The sequence below is a fragment of the Podarcis pityusensis genome (assembly GCF_964106645.2).
Source record: "Podarcis pityusensis genome assembly, chromosome: 4".
Classification (NCBI taxonomy): Eukaryota; Metazoa; Chordata; class Lepidosauria; order Squamata; family Lacertidae; genus Podarcis; species Podarcis pityusensis.
Window position 1 is genome coordinate 60380309 of NC_138027.1, and position 24401 is coordinate 60404709.

At 40.2% G+C, this 24401-nt stretch overlaps 1 long non-coding RNA gene across 4 annotated transcripts in view; it reads right to left on the reverse strand.

The window, feature by feature from the left end:
- Positions 1-9260: 9260 nt before the first annotated feature.
- LOC308476087 overlaps positions 9261-24401 on the reverse strand; it is a 48208-nt gene continuing 33067 nt past the window's right edge. For all 4 annotated transcript variants that reach the window (XR_013985695.1, XR_013985696.1, XR_013985697.1 and 1 more), the window contains one exon: positions 9261-9727. This is a non-coding gene — a long non-coding RNA (uncharacterized lncRNA). The remainder of the gene's footprint in view (positions 9728-24401) is intronic.

Here is a 24401-nt window from a genome sequence, read left to right on the forward strand (position 1 = left end):
ACAGGTTTCTTCTTCCTCTGGCAGTGGAGACTCAGAGAAGTGACCTGCATGATAATTCCCCTCCCCTCGGCTTCCTGTTTCCTGTGTGTCAGGGGGTGGACACTTCTCCCAACACCGCGGAGAGAGATAGAGAGATAATCAGAAAATGATGGGGGAATTTTATTATCTGCATTCCTCTTTGGTTGGAAGAGGAACTAGGCTCTCACCCGCAGTTTGCCTGACGGTCTGGCCCCTCGCTTCCCCATGGAATGTGAGGGCAGGAAAAGGCACTGAGTGCGCGGAGCATTCTGGCTGCCACAATCACCCAATCCCATTCCTGGAAGCACAGGTTATCCTGCTAATTGGTTTTTTTAACTGGAGTAAACTACAGGTGCATGCTAGAGATGATGAGATGAGAAACTGAGAAAATGAACCCAGTTACAAGGATTTAAAATGTTTGGATTGAGAGGGGATTTCATTTGGTAAGAGAGACGATGGGAGGAGAGGAGCCCACAGTTTGCTTATACCTCTATATTTATGACACGGCAATGCATGGTATTTTTATTATAAAAAAATACCTGTACAAGTGAGAAAGGAAGAAATTGGAATATGGAATTTAACAAAACTGGAACTGCGTGTGTGAGAGAAAGGAACTGAGAGGGAAGGGGGGTGGATTGATAAGATATATTTGCTTCTGTTCTTAGTGAAGCTACTTTTAAACACCATGGTCATGATCCAGTTGAAATTAGTTGTAAGCCTCACTGAAAATTAGTTGCAATAATGAACACATTCCACTGGGTTTAAATGGGACTTTATGACTTGGTTTGGGACCCTTGTATCTTTTCATTCTGCCTTCAAAGTAATGGTCAAAATACCTACTCCCATCTTGGACAGACAGACTATGTCACTTCTTCTACGTTACACGTATTCTTCTGGATGCAGATAGCATGTTAATCTAACAAAACGTTACCTTTAAAAAAAAGACATATAGTTCATGCTGTCACAGCAACATAAAAAAAAATGTATTGCAGCATTGCACAGTGTAATGGTATCTGTTGGGAATGTTTCACAGTAGGCATGCATTTCCCTCCAGGGATTTTATCATTTTTTAGTCTCTCTCTTTCTCTCTCCTTGCACGCATGTTGCTTATTTCATGACCCGCAGTGTGTCAGTTCAGTCCTTCTGCTGAATAAAGACTAACCATTCTTTGAGGAGGAGAAGAAAAGAAACTTGGAGAGAGGGAAAGAAATTTCTGTAACCATTACAGGGGAAGAATGAAATTAGAATGGGATGTGAAATTCGGGGACTAATACAAATAATTTCCTTCCTGGTAGCAGATGCACAGCTCTCACCAAGTCATTTAGACAGCAGCCTGCACGCTTGCATAGAAATTCAGTCAGCCTCCCTTGAATTCTGGGAACTTGCTTGTTAGAATTCTTTCCTATGACGTCTGAAGACTATCAGCTGCAATGGAGAATACTAAAGACCCGCAGACCCACAGAAACAGATGTCTAATGTCTTGCTTCTGAAATTCAAGACCACTAAATCAGATTTAGTTAAACCCCAAGGCTCAGGTTACGGCAGCATTTGTAAGCAGAGGAAACACAGCATTCCTGCCATCAGTAGATAACCTCACTAATAAATTATCAGGATGGATAGGTAATTCTACAAAATGCTTTCCATTATGTGTGCTTTAGATACTTTTTCTTTGTCTAGATATATCAACGCTCTGACAATGATCCCATTGTTTAGAAATGTCACCGCCATCCATTATGTGCTGCACTCAGCTGTTGCATGTCATGCAGACAGGACTCCATTCCTTGCCTGGGCATGTGAGCACCATCCCTTTCCCACTCTCAACAAGCGATGTGTACCGAGTTTGTAATGTACATGACAGCCCAAGACAGTTGCAAGAATGGTATATGTTACAATTATGCTAAGTAATTGATCACAAGAATTTCCGTGAAGTGCATGAAACAGAATACCGAGACAGTGGATGACAGCAGAATAGAATACTACTGTTACTTAAAATCAAGGATGTGTACACATTATTGGATTAAAATGCAGCTAGGTCATTCTTCTTCTCAATTAGGATCAAATCTGATTTGTGGGGAAATGTATCACAATGCAGTATTTCATAAGAAACTACAGGATCAATACAGGACCGATAATAGTTTGTGGGTAGCGCTGTGTGCACACCACTTCCCAAACCAGGAGTGGGAGCACACTGGGTGCAAAATAAGCAAGAGTGTGTATGTGCTTCATGTACACTATGTACCACACCTGTATGGCAGCAATGGGTCCTGGAAAGGTAACATAGGAAATGCCCTGTTTTGATAGTAGAAAATAACCAGAATAATGGTGATGTGGTTGATGTGGTCCAAGCCCCTCTGGAATGTGTGCTTTGCTGGGATCAGCTCTGCTGATTGAGAACATCTGAATTGCACAGACATTTTGTATCATGGATGGACTGGTTATGCAAGTGAACTGGGAGACCCAGAGGCCAACTCTTACCTCAGCCATGAATTCAGGGGATTCTAAGCAAGCTGCTTTCTCTCAGTCTAACCATCCCTAACACAGCAATGGTAACTTTTATCTGTTAAAAAGATCACTGAGACAGCGAATGCGAAGCACTCGGAGCAGGGCTGAAGAATGTTGGTTGCAATCACCTGATAATTCTACTGATTTTGGTTCAGAGTCAAATCTCAATAATAATAATAATAATAATAATAATAATAATAGTAGTAGTAGTAGTAGTAGTAAATAATAATAATTTATTTATACCCTGCCCATCTGGCTGGGTTTTCCCAGCCACTCTGGGTGGCTTCCAACAAAAGATTAAAAATACATTAAAACATCAATCATTAAAAACTTCCCTAAACAGGGCTGCCTTCAGATGTCTTTTAAATGTCAGATAGATGTTTATTTCTTTAACATCTGATGGGAGGGCGTTCCACAGGGCAGGGATAGCATTCTACATATGCAGGTGGACTGAAGATGAAGAAAGATGTGAAGTTTTAAGTGTGATGGTGGTGGTTAGAATACACATTTGATGCATTCAAAAGCATTTGTTTTCAGGTCAAAGAATATGTGTTCAAGCCAACACGGAATGTATGCCTGTTACTCCTAGTGCATAGTCAAAGAGAAATAGACCTGTCACAGTCTTTATTTGCGAGGCATGGGCGTACACATCACTGAACACAAGTCCTTTCTTTCTGGAGCATACCAGAATCCTGTGTTTCTCATAGTAGGACAGAAGTTTCTTCATGAATCCAAAATGGTAATAAATGTTAAATGCCCCTCATCTCCAAGTTCTGCTGATGTTTATCCCACCCACTTTGTTCCCTAGCCCTCTACTGGCTTCATGCATCATTCTCATTACATGCTTTACCTATTCTTAAACTCTCCAAGGGCTTTGTCTCCTCATCTTCCTTTGAGTGTTTGACTGTCCATCCTGAGTGAGGTTCCACAGATTCTGTTGCTTAAATTGTCATTTCGGATCCCTGGGATAGATTCTTTGGCTTGATTCACACACATGTGTTCATGACTGTCGTTTCAAATAGGAGCTTGAATGGGTGTTTTCACACTTCATATAGCACAGACTGAAGGGTTATCCACACTTACCTTTCAGCCTGCTCTTTCAGGCACACGCCTGTGCTTAAAAGCTCCATGTCTGAGGGCTTTTTAATTTATTTTTTTGTTCCAGAGCTTTCCCTGTGAAAACCTGCTCTTTAGCACTCAGTTGGAACAAACGTAAAGTTGGGTTTTCTGTGAATTGCCATTTGCTCCTGTTGAGCAGGTTTAAAGAGCAAGTTTTCATGGGGCAAACTTTGAACAAACAAACAGCGAAAAAGGTCACCCAGATGCAGAATTTTTAAAGCGTGGAATGTGCCTGGAAAGAGCAGAGGAAAGGTAAGGGAAGACAAGCCCTGAATTTCCATCTCACCTTGGTCATTGACAGTGCTTTCTTAGGGGTGGCTGTTCAGCTGCTGGTCATGAAGCACGGAGGAATCAAGTGATGTCCCTGCCTACATGAACAATTAATGACAGTGTCCCCTGTCCAAATAGTATGTCAAATCATTCCTGGAGAAAAATGTATTATGACTCTATACTGTGACCTCTCTCTCACCCTAACATTTCTTTTTGGTGGGGAGAATGGACCAGCTGAACAATTTATTGGGTGTTACAGCTGGTGTTAAATGTTTTTATGGTAATATGTCATTTGAGATGCAGCTGTCGTATAAAGCACCCCAAATTGTACTTGTAAAAATTTAAGAGAATTCCAGAAATCATATCAATTGCTCTGTCTTACATTGTGTGCAAAAGAAAAACAAACCTGATCTTCTTTTTTTAACCACTCCCTTCCAAGTCCCAACAACTTTTTACCTCTTGGAAGCCATGTCTGGCATCTGTTGCCTTTGCAATATTATTGTCGGTGCCATTTTTTATGTATATAAACAGGAGCTTCCTAGTTCCAAATATGTAACTGGCTTATGGGTGGTCTGTTTAGGCAGACAAGTTCAATCTGTGTAAAGAACACAGCACAATGGTCTATGAAACAGTGGCACTGCATTATGCATCAGCCAGATATGTTAACGTCATGATGGAGATCAGTTTTAAAGTTACAAATGTGCTTGGGGAAGACGTGTGAATTAGAGCAATGGAATAATAATAAGAGTAACCAGTCCCACACACTATTTGCAATATATACAATAATATATGAATAGTATCCAAAGTCCTGTGCAGAGTGGACAGGACTAACAGATTCATTAATTTCAATAGGTCTAGTCTGAGTAACCCTTCAAGGTAAAGGTAAAGGGACCCCTGACCGTTAGGTCCAGTTGTGGCTGACTCTGGGGTTGCGGTGCTCATCTTGCTTTATTGGCCGAGGGAGCCGGTGTACAGCTTCTGGATCATGTGGCCAGCATGATTAAGCCACTTCTGGCGAACCAGAGCAGCGCACGGAAATGCCGTTTACCTTCATGCCAGAGAAGGTATTTATCTACTTGCACTTTGATGTGCTTTTGAACTGCTAGGTTGGCAGGAGCAGGGACTGAGCAACGGGAGCTCACCCCGTCGCGGGGATTCGAACCGCTGACCTTCTGATCAGCAAGTCCTAGGCTCTGTGGTTTAACCCACAGCGCCACCCACGTCCCACCAAGTAGCCCTTAGTTGCATACAATACTATGGGTTCTGTTCAGTGCTGTGGACATAGAAGTCTGCTTCTGCAATGGACTTCCCTTCCCTTTCCTATGCACACCCAAAATCTGCTCTGAAGAGCCCCCCCAAATCCTCTGGAGAAGATTTTGAGTGTGCATGGAGAAGTGCAGGGGAGAAGAAGGCAAATATCCATTGCATACGCGGAAGTCTGTTGTGCAAGCAGAATGACAGTGTTGGATACAACCCTCTATAGAGTTGTGCCATAAGTTTTTAAATCACTTGTCCAAGCAGGATTTATATGCAAATGTTGTTGTTGTTGTTGTTGTTGTTGTTGTTACATTTCTATCCTGCTCTTTTTCACAAAGGAGTTGAGGATAGCATGTTTAGGTTACCAAAAGACAGAGTGAGAACGAAAGCAATTACTGAGAGGCACAGAGCTACAGGAAGAGAAAGGTTTTGTTCTGTTTGAAGAAAGCCCAGACCAAGCAAGAAAAAGTTTAACTTATTAGAGAAAAGTAAGGTATAGATTTCTTTTAACAGGTTTTCTCAAGGATCTCTTCCTTGGTAGTCCAATAGACTGTTAAATAACACATCCACTGATCTTAAACAGCCATCGCCCCCACCCTCTTGCTCCTTGATATATAATTGCTCACTGGTAGTGGTTTAATTAGGGGATTTTTTTGTTTGTTTTTAAACACATTTTAAACAAATTTTGTCAATCTAATAAATGTATCCCAATTAATAGGTTGACATACTTTGCAGTAAGAGTGTTAACAAGGATGTGTTAAAGACCAAAGACACCAAGGTGAAAACGCAATGGAGTTCTTCCTCTTGAAGGACTTTCCTCAAAGCTACCTATCAAATTGACAAGGAGATGTACCAATTTATAACAGAGACTGAAGTTTCTCTCTGTAGCTGTGCTCTTAAGTACTGCATCCTGGGTATTATAAGTTCCAATGATGTCTGCAGGATTCGCAAGAGGAAATAAGATCTTTGTATGCAAAGAGGAGCATAGAACAAGCCGGAAAGGAGGCAATTACAGTGACAGGCTGCTGAGCTGAATTCTTCCTTCTTTAGCTAAGGTACAGACCAGCAGCTCTTGAAGCTTGAAATCAGGGCATGGAACTTGTGCACTGGGGACCTGTCCCATATCTACTCCTGACATGAAAGGGAAGACAGAAAATAACGCCAGCTAGCTCCCAATTGTTCCCCACTTTCCGTTGCTTGAATTAAAATTCTTCTGGCTGCTTAAACAGGGACAGTTTTAAGTATTTTGCCCCTGCTAAGCTTTCCTTTATCAGTTGTCCATCTGGAAGTTAAGAGCCTTCCTACCCTGTATTGTTACCCCATAATTCTGCAGCATCTTGACAGAGTTCATGTGCTGCCAGTGTTAGACCACATGAATTCCATACAAAAGGCCCTCAGGCTCAAACCCTGGCATCCCAGGGTAGGACTGCCAAATGCCAACTCCAGAATGTCACTGTTTTGCAGCAGGGATCCAAGCACTTATCGGAAATGTAGGTTTTCACAATGAAAGTGGATTAAAACACTCAGCACAACAAATCCACTTGAAGCACACACATGGACATGCACAACATTTTGAGATTAGAAAAGTGATGGGGAAATGCACTGTAGAGATGAATGGATTATTATTGGGAAGATTTATAGTTACCCTGTGAGCAAATCAGGGTGAATGCTCATTGTCCTATTGCTGGCCTGTAAACAAATGAAAATGAATATTCTGGACATAGACTCAATAAACTGGGTTTCTGGAGCATCCCAGTCTCCTATTTGAAACTCTAGAGAGCCATTGTCAGTCAATGTACGCCACAGTATATGAGGCAGCCTCATATGACTATACAGTACAGATATGCAGATGCTATATATTAATGACCTAGCATGTGAAAAATGTATGCACACACATACATATAGGCCCCAAATGAATGTGTTTAATCTTGTTTATGAAAGGAATCTTGAATATGCATGCAAGTTACTCTAAAGTTGGGAACGATAATGAACCAGTCAGGGGGTATTTCTTCACAGAACACAGAAATAATTCATTTCCCTAAGATGTAGACATGGCCACCAACTAGGATAGTTTGAGAAGGGTTTAGAAACTTCATGTAGGTAGGGAAAGGCAATCAATGGTTACTAATCATGGTGGCTATTTATTTTCCCCAGTATCAGACGCAGCATGTTTCTGAATCCTAGTTGCTAGGAAACATGACTGGGAAAGTGTTATTGTGCTCTCATCCTGCTCATGTGCTTCCCATGTGGTTGGCCTCTGTGAGAACAGGATGCTAGACTAGAGAGACCTTTGGTCTGATCTTCTTAAGTTCATATGAGTTCTATGCATGCAGAATCTGTCTGACTCTTAAGAGCCACCCTGTTTCTTTGATGAAATATGACCCACTAAAGTACCGTATTTTTTGCACCATAACACTCACTTTTTTCCTCCTAGAAAGTAAGGGGAAATGTCTGGGCGTGTTATGGAGCGAATGCCTATGGGTGGCGGGGGGGATCTGCTGCAGTCGTGAGCAGAGGATCCATGGTTCCCCTTCCTTCCCTCCTCCGTGGCTCGCTTTGAAACAGCAAAGCGGGAGAAGAGCCGCGGAGTGGGGAGGAGAGAGGGACAGAGAGCCCGCTTGCTTTAAAGGAGCAAAGTGGGAGAGGAGAGGAACCTTCTCCCCTTATACTCCTCTTCTTCATTATTAGCAGCATCCTTCTCCACACACCCCACGCATGCTTCTTCTCCCCTTAAACCCCTCTCCTGCATTATTAGCAGCATCCTTCTCCACACACCCCATGCGTGCTCCTTGTCCCTTGAGTGCTTTTCCTTCCCTCCCCACTTAAAACGTGGTTACAAAGCACGGATCCACATGGATCCTCAGGATTTTTGCACTGGGTCACCCCAAATTCACCATCAGATCACATAGCACGTCCATGGCTACATCTTGCACCAAAAAAATCACACACCCACTGTTGCCTGGGGCCGCAGTGGTGCAAAAACGTGGTTACAAAGCACGGATCCACATGGATCTTCAGGATTTTTGCATTGAGCTACTCCAAACTCACTGTCAGATCACATGTCTGTGGCCACAGCATGAACCACAAAAATCATACATCCACTGTTTCGTTTAGAATATTTTTTTTCTTGTTTTCCTCCTCTAAAAACTACGTGCGTGTTATAGAGTGAAAAATACGGTAAATGAATTCATGAATGGGTTCAACCACTTAACTGAAATACAAGGAAAAGTCCCTGTGTGCAGAAGCACCTTTGCTCATTATAGTGCATGTGAAATTCAGCATTAGTGCACCCTGTGCTGTTTTTGCCCATGCATTTAACTGCTCCAAAAGCCATTCGTAACAACTAGGTTACAAATTCAATAGGAAATGAGCTTAGAAAGTTTCAAAATGTCTTTTTTTCTTTCAACCACTCCTATGGGATATTTATGAGAAATGGGAAAAAAATGTCACCAGTATGGCACACTGCCTCATTGTTGAGTCTAAATAAATGCTATATTATAATATTAATAGTAGATTGGCTTTTAATGAGGGGGAAATAAACAGCAAGCTTTTCAAAACACACACAGTGCCTTAAAGAACATTCTGTATGACCTGGCCTGGTAGCCAATGCGCTATTGAAGGGAATTACGACTGGACAAATTTTGTTTCTAAAAACAAGAGGTAGATTCCAAAATGGTATATATGATCTGAGGAACAGAAGAGCAAACGTGTCACTTTAGTAAGATATGACAGATAATTTTAGAATTTTTCTGTGCACCTTCAGTCACAGTTGGCAGGGACCCTGAGGATCATCTAGTCCAACCCCCTGCATTGCAGGAATACCCAGCTGTCCCATATGGGGATTGAACTTGCAACCTAACCAACTGAGCTATCCAGTCAATCAAGAAACTGAGTGTTTGATGATTGGTTTATCTCCAATATAATATAATGGGACACAAAAAGATATCCGTAACTGATAGCCCAACCATACAAGTGTTGGTATGTTCAGGTGCCCCTCAGTGGCAACAGCAGGAGGTAAAAAGTCCCAGCAGGAAAATATTCAAACAACTGAGAAGTGATAATTTAATAGGCAGGCAATTAAAATAACTGTCCTCATTACACATGCAATAAACTACAAGGTAGTAAGCAGGTAGGGATGATTTTTACTGCTTTACTGATGAGACAATGAGTCACATTAGTTTCTGACTGTTAAACACACTAGAAAGAAAACTAGGTATATCTCTTTTTTTACACAAAATAGTTGGACTGGTAAATTGTGTGAACAATTTACGCATACTATCAGATTTACCAGTACTTGCCATACTACCAGATTTACTTGCTCTCAGTGCTTTTCTTCTAGAAAAAAATGTGCCAGTACTGCATACCCTCAAGTTCCACCAGAAAAAAAGCACTTCTTGCTCTTCAGAGAAGGATGGGGAACCTGTGGCCCTCTAGATCTTGTTGGACTCCAACTTCCATCAGCCTCAGACTGCTTGCCAAAGGTCAGGAGTTATGGGAGTTGTAGTCCATACGGAGGGCTGCAGGTTCACTGCCCATGTTGTAAGACATCTACTGCAAACTTCTGTAAGTGAGGAAGCATAAAATTCCATGTGAAGATGAGAAGGCAAAAAGGAAAACTCAATTTTATTTGCACTTTAATGGGAAACTACTTGATTTGCACTTCTTGATCCAATATACCAAATGAAATACAGCTGTCCTTTGAATTTGCACTAATCAAAATTTTGCAATGCAGTTCTCCAACCATACTTTACAAAAATACATATATGAGGGGAAAGTGTGCATGAAATATATATAGTAGTGATGATAACATTGAAAAATATTGGACAGAGATGCTGGCAAAAATGTGTACATTAGTCAAAACTGCAAAACTGCTTGCAAAAATGTGTTTATTAAGAGCAATTTGCACTAATATGCAGATAATTTTTCATGGTTGTTTTTTTTAAATAACCTCAGATTGCTGCAGGAATGTGGAAAACTGGATTTAAGATTTGAAAACTGAGAAACTGAGTGGGCCCAAATTGACAGATCATTCCTATTCACAAATAAAATAACACACATGGGCATGGAGAGTTCCCATAAGAGCATTAAATCTAGGGTCTAATATTACTTTGCTGCACACAATGTGTGAATAATCTTTATAGCCGAGGCACATAAACCCATTCTGTGCATTCATTATAAAAGTATGATCTATAGCAGAAGAGGACCAATACCTCATTCATAGAATTTAAGTTTCCTTTTGCATGTTTGAGCTTCCTGATTTGAGCCAAAGTCCTTCCAGTTAAGATCTTATATCGAATACGCTCTGAAGAGCTTGATTTAAAACCTCTTGTCACAAGACACTAATCTGACTCACTCCCTCAGTACAGGGATCACTGCTCAGTGGCAGAGTGCATGCTTTGGATGTATGAAATCCCAGATTCAGTTCCCACTATGTGAAGTAATAAGGAGATTTGTATTGGACTTCAGGGAATTCTTTTTTGATCTGCAGCCAAGCAGCTTTGGCAGTACTTGGCTAAGTAGACCGTTGGCCCAGCTTAGTATAACAGCTTCTTATATTCTTACTGGTGCCATATCATACCATGGAAAAGCTGTTGATCTTGGGAAAGGGATAAGAACTATAATAAGAAAGACCAAGGAAAGCACATGGGCACAGTCAAAATTATTGTTACTGCTGTTTTTCATTCCAAGGGTTTAGGCATGGGAGGCAAGGAAGGATGAAATATCTGATCGAAGCTTTTTCTTTTGTCAAATGGAACCAAATATCTTCTAGTATTATAATATGAAGTAGTATTGTTGTAATGAAGATCTTGGTTAAAATCCCTATCCATCCATCCATGGAGCGGACTCAAAAGACATTGGACTGCAGACCCTGCAAGGGCATAGATGGCTGCTGCTCCAACTTCCTTGGGAACAGGCTGGTCCTCCTGACTGAAAGCAAAGATCAATGGTTGCTGAGGGCTCTCCCCACTTTTTAAGAGGAGTTATGGTCAGTATGATCTTCTACCATATACATACATGGGTTGTGGTTGGGTTTTTTCTTTTCCTTCAAAATTCCATGCCGCTGCCCGAGTTGAGAGATTATTCTGATGATTTCAGAAAATATAGATTGCCAAGCAGATCATCTTCTTAATTCTAATTATATTGTTCAATAAAATTGAGTGACAATGGACTTCTCTGCCTTGTGATAAAGCTTTAATGTGGTCCTTTCTCAAGCCTGGGGATAATCAGTGGGAAAGACTGATAAATTTACTCATAAAAACTCCCGTAAGATTTTGTTGAAAGTTTCCAACTGCAATGTCTAATGTAGACATTATTTCATGGAATTTCCAAGTATTGTGTGTGGCTTTGAGGGCCAAAATTGAGGGGAGTGTCACACTACATTACTTCAGAATAAATAAAATGATTTGTTTTTCTGAACTTTTTAGTTTATTTCTTTAACTAGCTGTGTAAGCAGAAATGAGAGTTGTGTCATATGACCATTTTATAGTTTTTGAGCAGCATGTCTAAGTTCTTCTCTCTCTCTCTCTCTCTCTTTCTCTCTCTCTCTAAGTTCTATATCATCAGGTATTTTATTCACCCTTCCTCCACATACAACTTTCATGCCCTTGATATAAATTATGGCTAAGGGTTATCACACCTCTCCTCATTCTGACCAATTTAGGTCATTGGTCAATGACAAGAATGATAAAGAGGATTTTGCATACTTGCTCCTAGGTGGCATTTCATGGATAAAAATAAACTGGGAACCTTCCAAAATATACTCAAAGCACAAGTGATTTATGACTTGCATCGGTGTTGTCTCACAGACTACTAATTTTCAGAGTGTGTAAATGGCTTAGCAATCTAAAACTGTAGAACTAGTGGTGCAGTATCAAACCACATTTGTTAATAATATTTGCAATTCGGAAGCAGTGATTTGAAAACTTCCATCTCCCTGGGAAACACAACTTGTAATAAAAGTTCTAAGCAGCTTTATTCAGACTGCTGCAGCAATGTGTCTCCTTAAGAAGCTAATTGGAATGCCCTGTTCTTAACAAAATAAAGAAATACATCACAATCATTTGACAATAACACAGGAACCAAGAATTAGAGAAGGCAAAAGAAAAACTGTGGTGGCTAAGGTGAGGTTGCTAGTCAACAGTTTATTTTTTGTCCCATTTCTGGAAGGGTAAGAGGCAAAGCACTTCCTTTCCTCCCCACCCCCACCCCCATCCCGCAACTCCTGGTTCAGGAAAGACAAATTTCCTGCTCTCAGAGAACTCTGGGATCCCAAACATAGTGTGCATGGGGCCTTCCTGGATATGTGTGTGTGTGTGTGTTGGGTTGGGGGTTTCCTCCTTTTTTGTCTGTATTTTGCTTTGAGGTATGTGTAGGTGATTTGCCAGATTTGTGGGGAGAGCTCATCAACAGTTTTTCTTCTGTGATATTGGTATTTTGTAGTGCCCACAACAGTTTTGAAGATACCCAAATATGATCCTTGGCCCAAAAAGGTTGTGGATCCCTGCATTAACTCATTTTAGGCCTAGCATGATTTCCTGCCCTTACTTCCTGTGCCGTCAAATTACATCTCCTAGCATGCAGTGCTTCGGTTTTGTTGCACAGAGACATTTATTTGCCTAAGAACACAACAAAGAGGTGCATGTTTGTAAAATATACTGCCTCCTGTCATCAAAATATAAGTGACTTTTCTGTTTTAGCTACATAAATGTGTTAACGGCAAGACATATCCCTTTGTTCATCAGATGATGGATAAAAAACAAGTATGTATGAAAACAAAAGCAGACAAAACCTATATAGTGTTGCCATGTTCTGGAATGGCAAGTTTTAATAATGCAAGCTTAGAAAAACTAACAGTGAATTCAGTCTCCTTAATAGTCTTATACATAGCTTTAGCATGGGTGCTGAACAGGGGCTTAAGTTCCAAGCAATACATGCTTGAATTGAAATCCTTTTTAGCAATTGCTATAAAAAGGATTAGTGGAGGTTATGAAAGTTCTAGCTAAATTGATGGAATAATAAAAGAGAAAATTCTAGGATGGTGTTTACCTGCTGAGGTTGTGAGTGACAATGCATTAGCAGCTTAAGTACAGCTCATCTGGTGAGACTGGAAGCACTTCATACACGATGAATACTCTATACAAAAATCACTTTTGTGTATGAAACTGTATACGTCTCACACGCCATTTGCCATACATCTTTTTTTAATGACAATGCACTCTTGGTGCAAAGCCACAAATGATGTGATAAGTCACAACCAGGACTCAAAACAATTTGTTACATGAAATTGACTACCATATGGGAAATTGTTGCATGTGAACCAGGCCTGACCTCTTTTCAGGATGGAGAGAAAACAGTCAAGTCTGAACACTGTTATGTCTTGTCTGAATAACTATGCATGGTACAGCATGAGATTCTGCAACACCAGCAACTTTCCTATAAAGGTCAAAGGTGTCGTGACTTCTGCAGAATTGGTTGTTGGCTTCTAACACTGAGTGGGATAATAACAGGAATTTAAGTTCATTGTTAGCTCTTCAGAAAGTGGTGGCTAGGTAACATGGGTCCTGCTTAGGCACCATACTTTCAATTTGGTTATGGTAATCAAATATTTCAAAAAGACGGAGGCATTTAGTTTTGTCAGCCACTAGAGAGGGAGCGGGGATTTCATTTGGTCTGTACTTTTAAGTGGAATGGCCTAATTTGCACCTGCCAGAATAATGTATGGATCAGAATATAGTCATCCTTCAGATTTCACATTTCTCCAAATTTTATGATATGGTTCTCAGCTCAAAAAACAAAAACACAATTAATCTAGTAAAACATGCAAGCATAAGTAACGTGGCCTGGGAAACCCACTGCCATTTTTTATCTGACTGAAGTGTAAGAAAGAAAATTGTATCCTGATCAAAATACCCTTGCTCTAGTGGTGATCTTACCACTGGTAGGTATACCAAATTGAAGTTATTTGATTTGGATATTTCTTCAGAACTGAATTTGGAGCGAGACAGGGATGTTCCATCTTTGAGTGCAAAGAACAGGAATTTCTTGGCAAGGCCTCGAGTCATTAGAGTTATATGCCGTAGTTTATCACAAGCTTGCAAGAAATTCCCACTATAAATGGCAGAAAGAAAGCAATATAAGGCAGCAAAGGCATTTATGCGGGTGAGCACAGTATGCCTGCCTTGCTACCAAAGCAGTTCTGCTGAAGAAGCGAAGTCATGATTGTCTCAGGGAATGTGAGAGAACCAACAAGTAAAACAGTCTATGGGATCAGCAGCTTTTGTCAGTGAAAGCTAGTCCAGTGAGGCTTATGTTTCAGAGTTCCCCAAATTTATGTTACAGTGTGTTACAATGGAGAACAATGTCACAATCTACCTCTAGTTATACTTAGAAGAATATATGTGCAGCTAGTTGTGCCAGTGAAACTGAGAATGCACATCTGAATGGGTGTTGTATTGAAAGTGTTGGAGTCTGGAGAGACATTATTACTATCATCATCATCATCATCATCATCCTTACAATTTATTACATGCCCTTCACCCTAAGTTCACAGGATGGGTTACAACAATTAAAACAAAATATTAAAAAAGAGTTTAAAATAACCACCACACTCAGTTATGCATTCTACCACACATCTGACTGTGTACCTTATTGCATCTATTGTTCCTGATTTGGCACAGATCTCCTTAGCTAGATCAAGGCATGACAATGTTGCATTTGATCAAATATGGGGAGCTGAAGTTAAAATACTTGCTCAGTTGTGTAGCTCTGCAGGTAACTTCTGCTTATGTACCTCAAAGTATGTGTGAAGAAAAGAGAGATAAGAATGACACTGCTTCTGCTTTTAAAAGAAAAGTGCTGTAAAATGAGTACTTCATATAATTATCACGTATTTCCCTCGATGTTTACCCAGTGTTTACAACAAATATTGAAAACACAATAATAAAAAAACAAAACTATGTAGTCGAACAGGGGTTTAAACCTGTGGCCTTCCAAATGTGGTTGGACTCAATCTCCCAGCATGGCCAATGGGTCAAAGGTGATGGGCATTGTAGCTACTTCTGGAGGTCCTGAACTTGATCAACAAGGATACATGAGTGTACTTAATAAGCATTTTGTCTCATTTTTGGTGAGAACTAAGATAGTAACAAATTCAGCCCATGGAAATAGATTATAGAAATGACTACTAGACCACCATCTTAGTCAGTTTGTATAGACCAAAATATTCACAGCATAGTCCTTTGCATGTTTACTCAGATGCAAATTCCGCTTTGTTCAATGGAGCTTTTTCCCAGGTAGAGTGCCTCAATCTTATTTTGCAATTCTATGCATACTTAACTGGATGCAAGCCCTATTGAACTCAGTGGGCTAAGAGTTCTTGCCAGGGCAGCACCAGTGGCACAGCTGCCACTTACCAGGATGGGTTGGGATAGGGAGGTGGTGGGATTGGGGAGGAAGGAGCAGAGTTGTGGAGCCAATTTGGCATTCCCACTGGTTTGCCCACATTACCATGTTCAGCACTGCCATCCTGCTTAGCACCTGTCCCACCAGTTGCTCCTGCCAGAAGCCCTTCACACATTCCTTCATTGTGGACTCCAGAACCAGAAACGTGCCTCACAAATGTGAATTCTCTCCTTGGTCTCTTCTTTAGGCATAGGTGGAATGCCACAATTTTAACCACAACTCACAGTTTCAACCACAATTGCTAAAATATCAAAACAGGTAGATGTGATGGTAGGGTTGTATTACACTTCCCTTTGTGTAGGAATAGTGACTTAGTCCACATTCTTAGAGTAATGCCAACTTTACCACATATGCAGCTGAAATGTCTCCCAGAAACATCAAAGAAGGATGCACTCTCTTAATCTCAATGCCATTCTTAGTTTCAGACAGATGCTTCATTTTGTTGAGGTCTCCATTTTGTTTGGCTAAGATAAGAACAGTAATGCAGCTAAGATGACCAAGATATGAATGAGCTATCAAATAAAAGTATAGAACATACAGATTTGCTGAAATTGAGAATAGATTAAACTTTCCTGTGAATTCTGGGAGACTTTCCCTCTTTCTTCCTATTCACTCTCTTTCTTTCTCTCTCTCTCTGGTAGTTTTGTATAAACGTAAGTGTAAATTCTTTCTCTTGTCACATGCCTGCAATCCCTGAAGCCTTCTTTGTGAAACTCCATATCGTTTCACATGCATCATTTTCTTTTTAAACATGGGAACTCTGCTCTTTTGTCAAGTACAACAAAAATATCCACAGAAGCAATGGAATGGCATTCAGGTGGCCAACATTTCTCATGCCTGTGCTGTTCCCTGCTGTTATCATCCTGGCCTTTGCCTATTTACATTCCTTGTGCTTCGTGGACTTATATGCTTCATGAAGCAGAGATATTGCACTCCATCAATTAATGTTGCTCTTGCTAGTTTCTAATTTGTAGGTTCCCACTGCCTCTTTGTTTCCTTATTTGAATGCAATATATTTTAATTTTACAGTAAACGTCAGCTTAAATTAACATGGTTGTCCTAATGACATAATGTGACTTGAAGTTATGTAAATAACTTCTTTCCAGATATCTCTGATTAAGCTGAAGAAACCTCTTCCTAATTAGTTCTGAGATAATCAGTGAGAAATCACACTTGATTAGATATTTTAAATGCGCATCTCAAGTCCAAAATGGCAGTCTTTCCTGCCACATGACTTTTCAGAAGCTTCTTTGAGTTACTATGTCTTAGTTTTATGCAAACCACTCTGAATGTTGTTGCCTGTTACAGCCTTCCCATGGCCACACTGAGATTAATTGCTGGCTGGCTTCAATGTGTGTTAAGAATGTTAGGGAATGGAATGTTGTCTTCAACTCCCCTTAAGATATCATTGGTGGATCATCTTGGAAGTCTTACTGGCTGTGGCGGTAGAGAAGACTGCTACTGGTCTACTGCATTGCCAGTCAGTATTATTGCTTTGGCAATTTCAGTGATGTTGACTTGACCAGGGAAATACAGGATGGGGATATTAAATGAGGCATTAGAAATGGGAACTGCCCCACTGAATTCAATGGGGCTCACTTCCAGGGTTAGGATTGCAGCCTCATTCCTTTGCACATTTATTCAGAAGTCCCGTTGTGCTTTATGGGGCTTACTGCCTAGTAAGAGATTCAGAGAAATGCACTCTGAACCATCATAGCAGGTAGTTGTAGTAATGGGAGAACTTAATCTGTTGAATTTTTGCCTGTTAAAGCTAGCCAGAAAAGCTGGGAATCCTACACATGCCACATCCATCCCCAGCCTTCCCATTCCCTTCACTTTTTAAAAACACTGATATCAGCACCATAGACTGTTGCTCAGATGGTGCCTGGAGTCAAAACCCAACCTTATGTATGGGATTTACATGGTAATCCTATGCAAATCTACTCTGAAGTACGTTTCACTGGTAGCATCCTAGCAAGCTGACAGGGAATCAGAAGGGTACCATCGTTCTCAACCATCACCAACACATCATCATGGTAGGGAAGCTAGAGAACATGTATATTTTATTCATCTTTTATTTGTCATTAAAGTCCTCAGAATGCAAATGCAAGCTTCAGCAAAGTTATTAATTATGTAATATTTGCAGCTTGCTTTGAAAAAAAATAATAATCCAGTGTCAATGCATGCCACTTACATCTGCATGAACTCAATCCGGTCCTGACAACAAGGAACTATGCAAACAGCAGCAATTTCTGCCCCCTTTGCTGTCAGAATTCTCTGACACGCCTGAACAGAGGGCTTATGCTATTTGGTAATATTGCGTTTAATATTGCATTGTACAGGATGTGGGTTGAGGACCAGCATTAAACACTCACAGATGTCTCAATGCTTAATGCCCCCAGATCAGCTTTCGAGGGTGAAGGACAGTACCCTAAAGTCAACTCTCTGTCCTACTCATATGAGGCTTAGGATGGTAACCCAATTTACAGGACAGACCCATTCAGAGGCAGTGGGTCTAACAATTACGGTAGCTCCTATGGCACACTATCACCTTAGTTTATCTAACAATAATAGAATGTACCTTGTCAGACAAAAAACAAAACAAAACACACATACGCTTATTAAGTTTCATCAGAACATAAAATAATAGCATTGATAACAGCAGGGCATCAAGGTTACACAGAAGGCAAATTACATCATGACTTCTACAACATACATAAGAAGTTTCATCAAATAAGATATAGGAAAAATAAAAGGATAAATAATAACAAAGAACACACAAACAAGGAGCATTACATATATCTATAAACATAATTACGCCAAGCCACTCATTTGGTTTAAGAATATTATGTTTTAATAGCTACATTTCAAGCAAAGAACATGACTGGAACCTGCCCGTCAACACTTTAACTGGTTTTGACCATCTCAGCAGTTTCTTTTTACAACCAGAGAATCACATAGTTGGAAAAGATCCCAAGAGGCCATTTAGTCCAAACTCCAATCTTATAGCAATATGCTTCCAGTTAAGTAGGGAGTTCCCCAAGTACACAGAAACCTTCTGAGCAGGACGTGGGGTCAGAGAGCTAAAGCCCCATGTCGTGCACCCTATCATTTAAGTTATCGTCTTTCTGTGCAGGGCTTGTATACTGGTGGTGGTATGCTGTGATTTGGTGTTGCTTTGTTGTGGCAACATGGGCTGATTGTTTTAATTTTCCCTCTTCCATGGAAGTCAATATATATGCCATTTTGTGAAATGTAGTCAGTTTAGTACATTTATCTAGGATATGTAGAGAATTGCTTACTTTCATAAGTTGCAAAATCTAGCACAGGAAGTATATTGCTAATATTATGATAGTCCCATGGACTGCAAGAAGATCAAACCTATCCATTCTGAAGGAAATCAGCCCTGAGTGCTCACAGGAAGGACAGATCCTGAAGCCGAGACTCCAATACTTTGGCCACCTCATGAGAAGAGAAGACTCCCTGGAAAAGATCCTGATGTTGGGAAAGATTGAGGGCACAAGGAGAAGGGGACGACAGAGAATGAGATGGCTGGACAGTGTTCTCGAAGCTACCAGCATGAGTTTGACCAAACTGCGGGAGGCAGTGGAAGACAGAAGTGCCTGGCGTGCTTTGGTTCATGGGGTCACGAAGAGTCGGACACGACTAAACGACTAAACAACAACAACAACGATTATACTAGTATGGTCATTGATATCTGTTTTGCTTTAAACACACAGAAAAACAATAATGAAAGGCTACAAATATGATCAGAAATAGATTGTCCCTGAAATATGTAGTTAGCTCCCTCCTTTGTAAATTAATCAGCAGTTACCAAAAATCTTAACATTAATAATATCTTCTCCCAATGAAGCTAGCCCAGTCAATCTTCGTCTTGGGAGCATAGTTCTTGGGTAGATAGGATTTTGGAAGGTGATTCGCTTTCGACAGTACTGCATGCAAAAAGATGGACAGTTGAAACAGGAAAAAGAATTGAAAAAAATAGATTAAATACATTTAAGAAATGAATCTCTCCCTTCAGAATGTCTCCAGATCTGCAGACTTGAATAATATTTGTTCTTTTTGACTAGTTAAATCTAGAAAAATTAGCATAACCTATGTGGAAACCAAGGATGAATTTTGATTGGGAGAAAAGTTTTTGTTGTTTTTAACTTCATTTAAATATTTCTTTTCTTACTTCCCTGCCTGAAATCACTGAGCTGGAGATGATTTGGTTTGTACTCGCCAATCTATATGCCTTTCCCCATTTCTAAACCCTTTCCTTTTATTCAATTTCAGCAAGACTTCTCTTATCGTAAAGCACTACTTTCTAATATCTCTGCACCAATCTTAGTCTCCAATGCAATCTCCTCAATTCTTTTTCTTCCTTTTTTATGTCTGGGATTTGCTGCAGCACAGCCATTAATTCCAGGATCTGCTCTCTGTTTCAAGCTCAGTGAAAGCCAAGACTTTATAGCCTTACTTTGGCTTCATCACATGTCCTGATGCCTTATTTAATCCAGGACATTTCATCCTAAAACCCAGATAATGTTTGGAACTTTTACTGTAGAAAGTATGTTGTATTTCCTTTGCTGTTAAAAATAGCTACTTTCGGCTACTCTGGCTGAAATCAATGGCTCAGCTCCCAATGATTTTAGTTGCAGCTGACCTTTGGTGAACATAGACTAATGTATTAAGCTGAAATCATTAAGGAATACCTCTTAAACATAAGCTGAAAAGTGGCTGCTCTTGTGTTTTTAATATGGAGGCTTAAATTTACTGTCACTTCTTAAAATGCCGAATGAGACCATTCTTCTAAGTAAGCCAGTTCTTTGAGAAGAACTGGTCCAGCAAGCAATTGTTACAAAAGAACTGCAGAGTGCTAAATGTTAAGGTTCTGTTAATGGTGAATTGGACCTGGTATGCAATTTCTTGAGCTTTTAGTTTCACACCACATCACATTCTTCATGAACTATAACCAACCTTCTATCCTGTTGCCAGTAATTCAGGAACCAGAGAATACTCTCAAATGTGCAAATCAAGGGTACAACGTAGCCAGAGCTAAGCAGTTTACGGCTGCTGTTCCTTGCCCACTTAGCTGAGAGTCAGCCAGATACTGTACTTACAAGTGAAGATGTGTATCCCATTGCATTTTAATTCCAATTGAAACCCATCTGACTTAAATTAGAAGAACTTTGGCTAGTTCAGGCATGTGGATAAACCAAAGATGGTATACAGGGTAAAATTATTAAATCTGTAGGACCTGAGATTCCCACCATTTCTTCATTACTTGGCTCTTGTACCTTTGACAGCTGTCTTTCAGCCAGAAAGAAAATAAGTAAAACTTCCTCCTCATAAAACATGCCAAGGATGGTTGGATGGAAATAAGTAAATAAGCATCGTTACCTTGTGTGTGTTCCTATGGCCCTGAAAGAAAGAGACAGGGAAGTGAAGGTCTCCAATAACCCCTTTGCTGATCTTCAACCCTATATACCACTTCAGCCATTGGGGCACATATCATATCCAATTTTTCTTTTCTTTTTGAGCACCTGCATCATCCATGATTGCCTATAAACCATGGCCAAAGAGCCCCTGAATTCTAACAGTTCCTCGTATTTTCTCCTTGAGGCCAGATTGATGTAATCCTTTGCCACTAAGGCTTGGTGGGTTCTTTGCTGCAGAGCCCTAGTCTTTCTCCAGCTTTTAATCAAGATTATACTATATCAAGCAATATGGTGCTTCTAATGTACACCACTACATTTTTGCCATTTACGGGTCACAGACATGTTAGATGGGAGATCCTTGAGTAGAGCTTCCAATGTTTTTATTTGAACTTTAATATAGGTACAGGAGAATCCAAATTTCATTGGAGCCCTGGTGCTGTGGAAAGAGGGGAAAGAGTGTTTACTGTGACAGGCCTGGTGGATTTTCCTATCGCTGACTGGGTCCTCTGACTTTGTCTTTTGTATCAGGACTTTACTTAGGCAAGTGGTGCGTTCAGCCCTTGCAAACTTTTATCAGGGAACATGCTACCTTGTAAACCAAAAGAGACAAGATCTTGCTTCCAGGGAGTCTACAATCTAAAACAGATGAGAGGCAAGGTTAGGACAATAGAGGAAAAAGGGTATGTGGGCACTTCAGGGAGTGCCAATAAGTGCTCTCGTTTTGGATTGTTAAAGTGTGAGACGTCCCCATCACCTCAATGAAATGAATTGCTGGTTGACTTCAACATGTGTCAATGAATGTGATGTCTTTTTCAACCCCTCTGCAAAATTGCTGCCATATTCTGAAGAGAAAAAAAGAGGACACATTTGCTGACTTCTACTTTTAAATATGGATCACTATGGCGACTCTACCCATGAGAAAGTGGACTTGTCTTGGAAAAACAGAGGACACATAGCAACCCTAATGACATGGCGTTACCGTGGCAGTCTCACTAGGTGTGAAGATAAAGAGGTCTCCTATGGTATCACCAGACAAACTTAATTGCCAATAATACTGCTTAGGAAAATTCATTGAAGTTGAATGGACCTGGAGAAGATGGAATGGGGATATTAAAAGTGGGAGGGAGGAACTGTACAACCCCTACTTCTTTTATAAGATGCATAACACAACTTGCTTCCTTTCCCCAAAGTTTTATCAATTCATAGATGTTGTCTATTTACCTGCTTTTATTACAAGAAACAGAAGTGGGACAGAGGGCATTGCCAAAGCGGATAGGGTTAAATATCGGTTCTGTAGAGAGGCATGAAACATACCCTGCTGAGAATGACAAAATACTTGCTTGGTTGGATTCTCCGGATTTGTATCCTTCTCTTCAGTGTAAAACAATTCCCAGGGGGCTTACAAAAGCGTAAGGTACTTTACATTTGCATTCATATTCAAAACCATCAGCACTACAATCTCTCAAAGATCAAACATAAAAAGAATGGTTCTAAGTATTAGCACAACTAAAAAATAAATAAAAGCTAGATTTCATCTCCACTGCATGCTAGACTTCTGTGTTGCTACAGGTCATAAGGTACACCCAGCCTAGTCCAAGATGAGAATACAACCCACAAATAAGGAGCATCATCAGGACACCTCGCTAGAAAGTACCCTGATGCAGAAGGTCAGCTGTGCTCTCACATGAAGGAAAAACTGCCATTGCCCAATTCTATATTGCCCATCAAAAGGTACTCTGAGAATGTCTAGATATTAAAATGGCTATTTCATGATTTTATTGTCAGACAATGAAATAAAATCGCTTTTACAACCCGTAAAATAAAAATGAATTATACAAGGTTCCTTTCCCCGAGACTGACTAAGAAAGATTGTGCTCTTTTGGTCAGTGTACTTCACACTAAAAGAAAATAAATGAAGTGTAGGGGGAGACAATCAACAGCAAACACTTTTCTAAACATTTGTTATATAACAAGGTCATCCTAAGAGACTGGAAAGGACACAATCTTCCCCTAATTAAGTAGCTCCTGCAAAAACTCTTTCTTTGTGATGCTTCCAAGATTTTATTTGGAGGGCAATAAATTTGCAGTGCATATTCATTCTGCTCCTATTATAAAGCATAATTAGAAGAACAAAGGTTAAGACCAACGTTTTATCCAGAAAGATCTTGTGCCAGTACTACAGTTTCCTCAGGCACTGGTGACTAGTCAAGATTAATTAGTCTGATGACCTACAAAGGATATTTTTCTCCATTTCCATTAACTGTGCTTGGCAATGCCAAGAGTCAACAGTTGAAAATGAGTCAGACTTTACTTTCTTCATCGCTGCCTTCAAAATTCTAACTTGTCTTCCTAAGATTATATCAAAGGGATAGATGAATATGAATTATGTCTTTTCAAGAGACTATTATAAGAGGAAAATAATTAACAAGGTATGTTACAAATGGATTGCACATGCTCTGCATACAGAAAGTTCCATGTTCACTTCCTGGCATCTCCAGTTAGAAGGAGCAGGTGGAAGTGATGGAGAAAATGCCTGCCTGGGACTCTGGAGAGCCACAGCTAGTCAAAATAGATAGCACCAGGCTAGGCAGACAAATTTGGTCCCATCTACACTATACATTTAGAGCAGCATCATACTTTATGTGGACCCTCCACAAGAGGTCCAGAGGGGGGCAACACAAGAATGGGCCTCTTCTTCAGTGGCTCCCCATTTGTGGAATGCTCTCCCCCAAGGAGGCTCACATGGCACTTTCATCACATATCTTTAGGCACCAGGCGAAAGCAATCCTCAATAACCAGACCTTTGGCTGATTACAAATGTGTTTATTTGAGAGAATTATTGGCTTTTCTGTTTGTTTTTTGTTATGTTATGTATTTGGTAGTTTCATTTTGTATTTTTATGCAGTTTGCCATGTGAACTATGGACGAAGGTTGGTACAGTGGTAACTCTGGTTACATACTTAATTCATTCTGGAGGTCCGTTCTTTACCTGAAACTGTTCTTAACCTGAGGTACCACTTTAGCTAATGGGGCCTCCCGCTGCTGCTGCGCCGTCATCGTGTGATTTCTGTTCTCATCCTGAAGCAAAGTTCTTAACCCGAGGTACTATTTCTGGGTTAGCGGAGTCTGTAAACTGAACCGTATGTAATCTGAAGCGTATGTAACCCAAGGTACCCCTGTATATAAATTAAAAAACTAAATAAATAAATACCACTTTAAACAATCATGGTTTCTCCAAAGAATCCTGTGAACTGGAGTTTGTTAAGGGTGCTAAACGTTGTTAGGAGGCCCATGTTCCCCTCACAGAACTACAATTTTGGAGTAGTTTAA